Source organism: Crotalus tigris, unplaced genomic scaffold (assembly GCF_016545835.1).
Source record: "Crotalus tigris isolate CLP2741 ecotype Arizona unplaced genomic scaffold, ASM1654583v1 scf7180000017600.4437325, whole genome shotgun sequence".
Lineage (NCBI taxonomy): Eukaryota > Metazoa > Chordata > Lepidosauria > Squamata > Viperidae > Crotalus > Crotalus tigris.
Window position 1 is genome coordinate 2538675 of NW_024096504.1, and position 12198 is coordinate 2550872.

Sequence of the window (12198 nt, forward strand, 5' to 3'; positions counted from 1 at the left end):
TTTTAGGAAGTTATTAATGGACTAAGGCTGGATTTAATAACATTTGAAAATTAAATATAAGAATCTTTCCTGCAGGAAAGTCCAATTTTTGCAAATGGGAGAAAAATAACATTATAAGACTTCAAAGACTGGACATTAATAACACCAGAAGGAAATAAAAAATAGATATATAGAAATATATTTTGGAGCAATGGCATCAGAAGCTAATTTTGAAGGTTTATGCCATAATTGATAGCCTAAATGATGTTAGGGAAGAGGAACATGTTTTATTGGACAAAATTGAAATTGATTCAAATATGCATTTGAAAATGATATAAGAAGGATATAGCATCCAATATGGGTCAGTCATGGGGACCAGAGGTTGGTTTTCTGAGCTTTTGGACTTGTGCTGGAGCCATTCATTCATTCATTCATTCATTCATTCATTCATTCATTCATTCATATAAGGTTATGTGCAAATATACAAACAGAATAATAACTTGGATAATGTATCTTTAATGAACTTACAAAAAGGATTTCTTAATGTCACTTTGTGAGAAGAATTAAAGATCTTTTTTTAAAAAAAATCAAGTGATTGGATATTGTCTGAAGAGGTTAAAGACTTGGTGATCAGGGACTAGAAAATATATCCCATGGAGAGCAATTAAAAGAACTGAGAGCACTAAAAACTGAGAAGAGAAGGCTGAAGGAAAATATACGTGTGTGTGTGTGTGTGTGTGTGTGTGTGTGTGTGTGTGTGTGATGTGTGCCTTTGAATAAATGATGAGTCTTGATAGCTACCTGAACACATCCCTGCAATTTTCTTGGCAAAATTTGAGAAGAGGTTTGCTACTGCCTCCTTCCTCATGAGCGGTGGTGACATAGTGGTCAGAATGCAGTACTGCAGGCTAACTCTGCCCATTGCCAGTTCGATCCTGACCAGCTCAAGGTTGACTCAACCTTCCAGTCTTCTGAGGTCAGTAAAATGAGGACCCAGATTGTTTGTGGCAGTACGTTTAGAGGGCTATAAAGCACTATGAAGTGGTATATAAGTATAAATACTGTATCCTATTGCTGTTAAGTGTCTAATAGATATGTTGTTATTTCTAGTAATCCTTAATGGACTTTTGCTGACTAGGAAGTAAGGTGGAGTTTTAAAGTTATTTAAAAAGAATGAGGTGAGATATGTGACATTGTTTGTTGTATGTTAAATTACGTTAATAAGATATTAAAGTTGTAAATACTTGCTGGGACAAAAGGGAGCAGGGGAAAGTGTCCTTGAATAATACGCTATGGGTGCTTGCTACCTATTCACCATTATATGGCTCAAAACTGCTCCTATCCCATATGATGAGGCATCACATGCAATACTGATAGGCAGCTTTTTGTTAAAATGTGTTAACACAGAGTCTGAAGACAGCAGTGATTTGACTGCTTTGAAATGATTTTCGTGGGTACTAGTCCACTGCCATGGTGCGTTTTTATCTAGGAGCCTGTGTAGGGGCTCTGCTAATGCTGCCTTATGCGGAAGGAAGGCATGGTAAAAGTCAAGTAACCCTAAAAATGCTTGCAGCTCCCCCTTTGACTTTGGTCGGGGCCCCTGCAGAATAGCCTTAAGCTTTGAATCAGCGGGGTGTATTCCGGCAGCGTCGATCCGGAAACCCAGGAATTCTGTGGAGTTGACTCCTATTTGACATATTTTTGAGTGTGTGTTCCATCATGCTCTGAAAGAGCCCTGGGGCTACACTGACCCCAAACTGCAGGCGACAAACCCTGAATGCCCCTCTATGGGTAACTGTTGTTTGTGCCCCGCAGAGGCATCATCCACAGACAGTTGCTGATAAGCCTGTGTCAGGTCCAGCTTTGCAAATAAGCAACCTCCTTGTAAAGATGCCAGAATGTGGCTAACTACAGGTACTGGATACACATGCTGCTGAAGTGCCTTATTAATAGTGCACTTATAATCCACACAGATGCGCACCACCCCATTAGGCTTAACTGGTGTGACTATGGGGGTTTCCTACACACTGCTGTCAACAGGTTGAAATACTCCCTGTTGAACGAGCTTGTCTAACTCTGCATCTATCTTGGGTTTAAGGGCAAAAGGCACTCTACGAGGCTTCACCCTGATTGGGGTTACAGTTGGATCAAGGTGGAAAGCAATTGGTGCTCCTACGTACTTTCCTAAGCTGGGGCTGAATACATCAGCAAACTCCTGGCAGACAGCTGCCAAATCTGCTGTCTGGATTCTATTGATGCCAGTCACATGGATGCCCAGGGCATCAAACCAGTCTAGGCCGGTCAGGCTTGTGCACTGTCCTTTGGCCACCATGATGTTGAGAGGACCCTCCAACTCTTTGAACTTTACTTTTAACATAGCTTCTCCTTTAACCGCTGCGGGAATTTTGAAAATCTTTTCTAATACTAGATTTGACGGCTTGAGTCTTGACTCGTTTCCCGCCATGTCTGCAGACAAAGCTAAATGTCTTGTAAGAAATTATAGACACAGCTGATCCAGTGTCCAGTTCCATGGAACATGGGACTCCTTGGAGCCTGACTTTGAGTCTAAGCTTCTGTTTAAGGGGGTGATGGGCTCCTGTTCTAAGGATGCTCCTCCTTCTGGAGCAATATCCTACTCTGTTTTGCCCTGGGACCCCTTTACCTTTCCTGGGGAAGTCTTTGGGTGGAGATGCCCTCTGGAGATGCCCTTTACAGACGATAGTGATGTGGCCCTGTTTGCCACATGCTCGGCACATAGCCGTATGAAACCTGCACTCTGAGCACTGGTGCCGTCCTCTGCAGCCAGGACAGCTAAGGAAGAGGGCTGCCTTGTCAAATGGCTGCTGCCTTCTTCCTGGAAGTTTCTGCATCCAGTCGATCTCTTCTGGGTCATCTGCTCTCTCTCTGAATCTTCATGATCAATGGCTGCCAGGCTTGCAGAGTTCTTTGAGGGACATAAAGCCTTGACAGCTCCACCTGCGGCCTTTTCTGTCATCACTTCTTTCAGTGTGTCCTGGAACATCAAGATCTCCTTTGCAAACAGCCTCTGCTGTAAGTCTCTGGTTCTCAGGCCACATACCAGTCGGTCCCTGAGCCGATCCTCTAAATCGGGAAATTCGCAGAGTCTGGATGCTTGATGCAGGGCAGCCACGAATTCAGCAGCAGTCTCTCTGGGCTGCTGTTTTCTCTGCTTGAACGTGTGTCTCCATGCAATGATAGACAGTCTTGGTTTGAAGTGTTCTTTGAGTCTTCTTTTTAAGTCAGCAAAGGTAACTGATTCTAATGTAGCAGGAATGACTAGATTCTCTGCTATATCAAAAGTTGCTTGGCCATATACGCACAACAATGTTGCTGTCTTGAGTCCGTTGTCCCTGACCTGGTTCGCCCTCAGGTAATTTTTTACTCTGGAGACATATGAACACTATTGTTCTGGGTATGTTACATTGAATTCTGATAGCTTGCCAACTTTGGTCATGTCTGGCTGTTACTGCGTGTTCCAATACCTTATGCTGCTAGGGCTTCTGTATGTATCCTAGGATGGATCCTTAGGATGGTGATGCCTCCATTGTGGCTTGCTGGCAGGCAGAAGGGGGGAACACTGTTCTTACCAGGGCGCTGCTGCCTGGTCTTATCCCTTAGTGACTCTTAGCTCTAAGTCCTCCAGCTCTTTCTTCCTAGCAGCATAATCCTACCCTCATCGCCAGTTTTATATAGTGGGAACGGTGAGGCATTGAAGACACAGGAATGAAAGTAACAACTCATTTATTCAATCCACACAGAAGCGGCTCTAACAGCCACTTGACTCTTATTTATACGGACCACCACTAGGCGGCAGCCAATAAGTTTAAAGCAAACATTCCTGCCTAAACACAGGCTTGTAATATACATAACAGACAGTTACGGGATTTGAATTGAATACCTAGATAGCTGTTTTATAACAGTCCTACTGAATTTGGCTTAATATATAACAAAAAGAGCTGGTGATATCACCATTACCCTGGGGATGCCCAGTTGGGGGTTCCTTTCATGTCCACAGCAGGAGCTGGAATGAAGGATGAGACCTCAACTTTGGCAGCTTCTCAGGTCTTGAACATGGACTTGCTATATCCTCCTGCCCAGAATTCCAGCCACATGAGGTCCTGAAACAGAAAATGTTGAGTTAGGTAATTCATTAATACTCTGTCCTCTGCTTATTATTCTTTGGCCTAAACACAAGCCACTAAAGAAGACAACATACTAGTTTAGGTCATTGATACTTGTTTGGTTTGACCTTGAGAAACTGAATGAAGGAACTTTTTATTTAGAAAAGGAATGGCATATCAAAGAAGAGCAGAGGGATAAAACTGAGATGGCAAACTATGCGGTACATAATATAGATGGTAAATGATGGCTAATTTTGGAATCAGGAATGATATGAAGGTTGGTTAGGGCCTGCTAGTATCAAAGATTCTGCTGTCCTCTGCTCAAGCTTTATAGGATAAATCTCCTACAAAGACATTTATTGTACTTTACAATCAGGGGCCAATAGTTTGTTAAGTCAGGTCCATTGAAAATTAATGTGTTTTATATTATAATACTTTTAGGGCTGTTATTGGGTTGTTTTATTGGACTTGCTTTTTAAGAATGTTTTTGACCAAATCACCTTTAGGATGTTTTGATTAGGATAAGTATGGACCAGAAGCATTGTCTGATAATTAACTTTACCATTTGTTTCAAATGTCTGACATTCTGTCTTTTCATTTAGAGCAGGGCTTTTTAACCTTTTCACCCATTGTACCATTTTAGGACATGGCAATATCCAAATACCACCAGTCGCCTAGCAAGGTGTCAAAAACTTGATGACCCCCCCCCAAAAAAAAGAAAGGAAAAAAATGATAAAGTACAGGTAGTCCTCAACTTACAACAGTTCGCTTAGTGACTGTTCGAAGTTACAATGGCACTGAAAAAAGTGCTCCCCAAGCCACAGCCGAGCAAGACACCTGCCTGCCCGCCCACCCGGTGGCGCTCTTCTTCCTGTTTCCATTGTTGTGATCATTTCTGTTGAGGATTGGCAGCGGGGGTGGGGTGGGGGGTGTTTGGTATTTATTCCCCCCATCTGCTGGGTGGTTGCAGCAGGTTTTGGTCACTTCACATGATCCTGGGATACTGTGACCGTCATAAATATGAATTAGTTGCCAAGCATCTGAATGTAAATCACAAGACCCTGGAGATGCTGCAACATTCCAGCTGATTGGCGCTTCTTCTGGGCTCAGCAGAAGCACCAGGCTCAGTGCTGCTTTCCAGCTGATTGGTGCTTTTTCAGGGCTCAGCAAAAGCACCAGGATCAGCGCAGAGCTCTAGCTGGAGCCTGGTGCTGATCCTGGCGCTTCCACTGAGCCCTGACAGCCCCAAAGAAGTGTTGATCTGCTGGAAAGCGGCACTGATCCTGGCGCTTCCACTGAGTCCTGACAGCCCTGCAGCTCCAGCCATCTGTCACTCAGGCTTGTGTGGTGCTGCCACCAGTTCAGCTCATTCCCCTCCCCCACTACCACTTTTCTAGGATGGTCGCGTACCACCTGCCAGGTGCCAATGTACCACAGGTGGTACCTGTACCAATGGTTGAAAAGCCCTAATTTAGAGCTGGCATGGACCAGGGCCAAGGCAGAGGTGGCCGTTCCCTCACTGTTTCCAGGATGGCTTTGCAGGCCACATGAAACCACTTTGGGGGCTGCATCCGGCCCCCGGGCCTTGTGTTTGACATGTCTGATATAGAATTATGATGGCTCTATACTGCACCATGGATTTTCTTGCATTTAATGAGAACAAAAGTTACCACTTGTATTTATGGCACTGCTGAATTGAATTATGTGGTGACTAGTTATTGGCACTCTTAAAATATGAGCAGCAACCTCTGCAGGATCACTGAATTTTTTTTTTTTTTAAAAAAAGAATATTAGGAAATGTTGTACAATCCACCTTGAAACGATGCTTATTTGAATTTAACCTGACCCGTGTCTAACCTCGTGGCATATTTTGTGTGCTTTTATGAAGAAAAAGAAAATATGTAGGCATCTCATTTATTATTAGAGCAAAGCTGCTGATGGTGCTGTTTTGCCTTAGGCATCAATATATCTTGAGATATATCTCTGGCTGCAACAGTTCATGGGAGCAAAAATCTCTTCTTCATTTGCCACAGCAAAGCTCAGTATCTGGTAAACAAAACAGCAGCTTTCTCCAGCAAATTGTTCAACAGCATGAATCAGACCCATTGTCAGAATCCAATTATATTTCATCTTTAATTATCAAACATAGAAACTCCCAATTCTGCCTTCTCTGGATTCTGCCATAAGAGGGAGAAAAGGGGGAGAGCAAAGGGGCTTTATGGCCCTCACTTCCTTCAGCACACTTCAAAGGACTGAATGTGTGTTTATTGTGGCCTCTAAGCGTTAACATATCAAAGAAGAGTAATTGCCTTTCATGTAGTTATCTGAAGTCTCCATCCAGACGGAAGAAGAAAGGGGATGGAATTGTGATACTTGAAACTATCACTGGAAGGGGGGTTGATTGGGTGGGACTACTGGGGAACCCCTTAAAACCTTGAATGGGAGAGCTTGAACCCCAAGTCCTGTCTAGCATGCCTGCAACCATTTTCTCTTAATAAAGGATTCCTGTTGGAAGAGCTATTCCAAGAGTTCTGTCTTCTTAAGATGCAAAGTGGGGTGGGTCCTTACATTAGACAGGACTTGCAAAATTAATCCACCTGGAAGGTAGACCCTTGCCGGGGGATTTTGCAAAAATTTACCATGTCAGACAACGAAGCAAGAGAGGGAGAAAACTCCCTGGAAAGAGAGCCGCTGACCCAGTTGGAACCTTGCCAGATGTTGGGATCCGAGAGGCCAGATTTCTCAGAAGAAGAAGTGGTGGAGACACAGGACCACAAGCCTCGCTGGTCGATGGGCGTTGGAAAGAAAAGCGAGTGGGGAAAGGAATCAAGAAAAGTGACCCTGAGACGGGGGACCAAGCAACCAGAATGGAAGCAGGAGATGGAGAAATCCCTGCACGCAAGTGAAGAGGGAGGAAGCTGTATGCCGTACTCAGACTGGATCCTAGAGAGAGCTATTGACCTGATGAAGAGAACTCTCAGCTCCCTAGGAGAGGAGATTCCTGAGCCCTACGCCCGCCCCAGTTCCTGGAGCCACAAAGGGAGAGACACCGAGGGGGACGTGGAACCTGCAACCCCAGGGACATTTACTGATCCAGGAGCTCCCACCCCCTACCGGACCACAGATGGAAATCTGGACGGAAGACACTACCACCCACAATGGAGGCACCGATCCATTCCAAGACGTCCACCGTTGGAGGTGAAATTCAAAGGGGAGCCAACACGCTTGGGGTTTTTCCTAACCCAAGTCCTCAGCTACATGGAGGAATATGGGCAGGACATCCCCAGCGACAAAGCCCGCATCCGGATCGTGCAATCTGCCCTGGATGGACCAGCTGCAGATTGGGTGGTGAACCTGCATGACTCCAATGCCCCAGAACTCAGTAACTTCAACCGTTTCATGTCCTCGTTGAGAAGACGATTTGAAGACCCCCTGGCTGATCGCAAAGCCCGTGAAAGAATAACAACGATGAGGCAGGGCAAACGCCCAGTGGCTGAGTATACACAAGAATTCCGAGCCATTGCCAGCAAACTGAATTGGCCAGAAGACATCCTCCTTGGCCGTTTCAAAGACGGACTAAACTATGATCTATATGATGCTTGCCTGCCCCGAGGAGACCCACATCGACTTGAGGAATGGTACGTCTTGGCAGAGGAAGCAGAGATCGACATATTGAAGAGGCATCGCCGAGGAAAACAATGGAGCCGCCCCCCGCCTGAGCTGACACACCAACCGGTGAAATCATCGGATACAGCCAAGAAGCAGATGGGGTGTTTCAAGTGCGGAAGAGAAGGGCATCGAGCTGTAGAATGCCGCTCAAAGGCCCCCCAGCACAACCCAGACAGATCCCCAATCAACAAACCCAGAGGGTATTCAGCTAAGCCAAAAGAAACAGCCATGAAAATGATGGAAATTGCAGAAAACCCCACCTCTGCTCACCAAGGGGAAAGAACTCCAGCCTACACCACAGGGACGGTGGATGCCTCAGATGACAGCTCGGAAGGCGAACCCCTGGTAAGTGGACGCATCACACCCATCTTCAAAACAGTGACTATATTAATCCCCCCCATGCCCGAAGCTGTGAAGGTGAAAGCCTTAATAGACTCTGGCTGCACCCGCTGCCTCATTAGCCCAACACTAGTGGGGAATCTGGGCATCCCATCCAGGAGACTGGAACAACCAATCTCATTTGGCCAGCTAGATGGATCCATAGCAGGGGGGGTGCCAGCTACCCTAGCCACTCTGCCAATACACCTCTCCCTGGGCAACCATGAAGAGGACTTAACGTTTGTGGTGACCCCAGGTATGGAATGCCCAATGATTCTAGGGATGGAATGGTTGAAAAAATGGAACCCCTGGGTAAATTGGAGGACGACAGAAATCAAATTCCCGAAGGGGGACCCTATGGACTTAAAACCCCAAGAGAGGCTACCAGAATCAAGAATAGAAAAAGCATCCATAGGAGAGGAAAAAAGATTAACAGAAATACCAGAGGAATATAGGGACCTTGCTGAAGTCTTCAGTGAGGAGAGGGCGAATGAGCTTCCCCCCCACCGACCCACAGACTGTACCATTGAATTCAAGCCTGGGGCAAAACTCCCGAAACCCAGATTATACTCCATGAGCCCAAAGGAGAAGGAGGAAATGGAAAGATTTATAAAAAAAAACCTGGAGAGAGGTTTCATTGAACCAGCTAAGCCTAAAGTGGCTGCCCCGGTCCTTTTTAGAGAGAAGAAGGATGGCTCTTTACGTTTATGCGTGGATTATAGGGCCCTGAACACAATCAGTGAAAGCAACCTATACCCGCTGCCCCTCATGAAAGACATGCTGTCACACCTATCGAAAGGGAAAATTTTTTCTAAACTAGACTTAAGGGAAGCTTACTATCGCGTGAGAATCAAGGAAGGGGACGAATGGAAGACTGCATTTAACTGCCCCATGGGGTGCTATCAATTCAAAGTCTTGCCATTTGGATTACAAGGGGGCCCTGCAGTCTTTATGCAATTAATCAATGACGTTCTAAGGGAGCACCTGTTTAAGGGGGTCCTTGTTTACTTGGACGACATTCTTATCTTTACCGAAACAAAAGAAGAACACGTCAAACTTGTCAGAGCGGTTTTAAAGAAGCTGCGAGCCGCTCACCTATATGCCAAACTCTCAAAATGCGAATTCCACCAGGAAAGGATAGACTACCTAGGCTATCGCATATCCCCACAGGGCATTGAAATGGACCCAGAGAAGGTCAGAGCAGTATTAGAATGGGCACCACCCCGCACAAGAAAGCAACTACAAAGTTTCCTGGGCTTTGCAAATTTTTACCGCCAATTCATCCCCTCATTTGCACAGATAGCCTTGCCCCTCACCAACTTACTAAAAACGAAGGGAACATCCTCAGTAAAACCTAGCCAGCCACTAACATGGACAATGGAGTGCCAAGCAGCGTTTGAGAGACTAAAGAGACTTTTTTCTGCCGAACCAGTACTAAGGCACCCAGACATGGACAAGCCCTTCATAATACAGGCAGATGCAAGTGATGTGGCAGTGGGGGCTGTGCTATTACAAGAAAATGATGATGCAGTATTGCAACCCTGTGCATATACATCCAAGAAACTCACGGAAACAGAACAGCGCTGGCCGTATGGGAGAAGGAGGCTTATGGGATACGTTGGGCATTACTCACGTGGCGACAGTTCCTGGAAGGCAACAAAATCCCCTTCCAGGTATGGACTGATCACAAAAATTTAGAAGCCCTGAAAACTTCCAGGAAACTCAATCCCAAACAAGCCCGCTGGTCCCAGCATTTTCACCAATTCCAATTTAAGCTCAAACATTTACCAGGAAGAAAGAACTTCCTGGCAGATGCACTATCTCGCATGCCCCAATATAACAGCGCACGAACCACAGACTCTAGACCAATAATGGCAGAGTCACAACTGGCAGCGCCAGTAACCACAAGAACCCAAGCCAAAATAAAACCACAACTGGACAGCCAAACTGGGATTGAATTCAGAAAAAGTTTGGAAACAGATGATTGGTTCCAGAAAAACAAACATGTGTGCACAATGAGAGACGGATTGCCTTGGGTAGGGGAAAAGTTATATATACCAACAACTCAAAGACTAACTTTCATGCAACTTTGCCATGACACAAAATCAGCAGGGCATTTTGGATTTGTAAAAACTTTACACTTAATTAAACGGCAATTTTGGTGGCCATCAATAAAAAAGGACATAGAAAGTTATGTTGCCAGCTGCCCAACCTGTGCATCAGCAAAGAGGTTGCAAGGGAAATCGCCAGGGCTGTTACAACCAGTGGCAAGTCCCTCAGCCCCCTGGAGGGAAATAGCCATGGATTTTATAGTGGAATTGCCTGAAAGCAATGGGAATACTGTTATCTGGACAGTCACGGACCTATTTTCCAAACAGGTGCACTTTATCCCTTGCCAAAAAATTCCCACTGCAAAGGCCTTAGCAAAACTTTTCATCCAGCACATTTACAGATTGCACGGGGCACCCCAACGCATCATCTCTGATAGGGGAGTGCAATTTACGTCTGCATTTTGGAAGGAATTTTTATCCCTCTTAGGGACCACTCAGGGATTGACATCTAGCCACCACCCTCAAGGAGATGGACAAGCGGAACGGTGCCAGTCGGTACTTGAGCAATATTTGAGATGTTTTTTAAATTTCCAACAGAGTGATTGGACGGACTTACTTCCTTTTGCAGAAGTTGCCTACAATAATGCAGTCCACTCCAGCACAGGCTACACTCCTTTTCAAATAGCCAACGGTCAAAGTTTCAACCCTATGCCAGAGTTAACCCCAAAAGAACCAACGATCCCTTCACTGAAAGAATGGATGGAAAACCTACAAAACACCTGGCCAATAGTCAGAAAATCACTAGATGAAGCTAGGCGGGCATACAAAGCACAAGCCGATAAAAAAAGGGTTGAGCCTACACCATTCATTATAGGAGAAATGGTGTACTTATCTACAAAATACCTAAAGTCCCTACAGCCCTGTAAAAAACTTGGACCAAAATATATAGGACCTTTTCCAATTAAAAGGATCATAAATCCAGTAACAGTAGAATTAGAATTACCCAAAAACCTCAGGCAAATACACCCAATTTTTCATTGCAGCTTGCTGAAAAGAGAGCATCAGTCACCTCTACGGCCAAAAATCCCCCCCCCACCACCTCCAATCATGGTGGAGGGGGAACAACACTTCGAAATAAAAGAGATCCTTGACTCTAGGAGATATCATGGAACAACTCAGTACCTAGTTGCCTGGAAACACCTCCCTGCCTCACAAAATGAGTGGGTCCATAAACGTCACGTCAGAGCTCCGAAGCTATTGAAGAAGTTTCACACAGAGTATCCTAACAAGCCTAACTAAATTCTTTACTTGTGTTTTCTTTCAGGTGGATCTCTCTTATTGTTAAGAGGGGCCGGATGTCAGAATCCAATTATATTTCATCTTTAATTATCAAACATAGAAACTCCCAATTCTGCCTTCTCTGGATTCTGCCATAAGAGGGAGAAAAGGGGGAGAGCAAAGGGGCTTTATGGCCCTCACTTCCTTCAGCACACTTCAAAGGACTGAATGTGTGTTTATTGTGGCCTCTAAGCGTTAACATATCAAAGAAGAGTAATTGCCTTTCATGTAGTTATCTGAAGTCTCCATCCAGACGGAAGAAGAAAGGGGATGGAATTGTGATACTTGAAACTATCACTGGAAGGGGGGTTGATTGGGTGGGACTACTGGGGAACCCCTTAAAACCTTGAATGGGAGAGCTTGAACCCCAAGTCCTGTCTAGCATGCCTGCAACCATTTTCTCTTAATAAAGGATTCCTGTTGGAAGAGCTATTCCAAGAGTTCTGTCTTCTTAAGATGCAAAGTGGGGTGGGTCCTTACACCCATGTAGATCTTTAATATTGCAGAAGTTTTGTTTTTCAAGTGTAATGTAAAAATGAAATTAATGTAAATGTTTATCATTTATCAGTAGCCATCTCTGGAGCCAATTACTTTTATATCAGACATTAATCTAGTATTTTCAATTCTCAGTACTTTTCAAT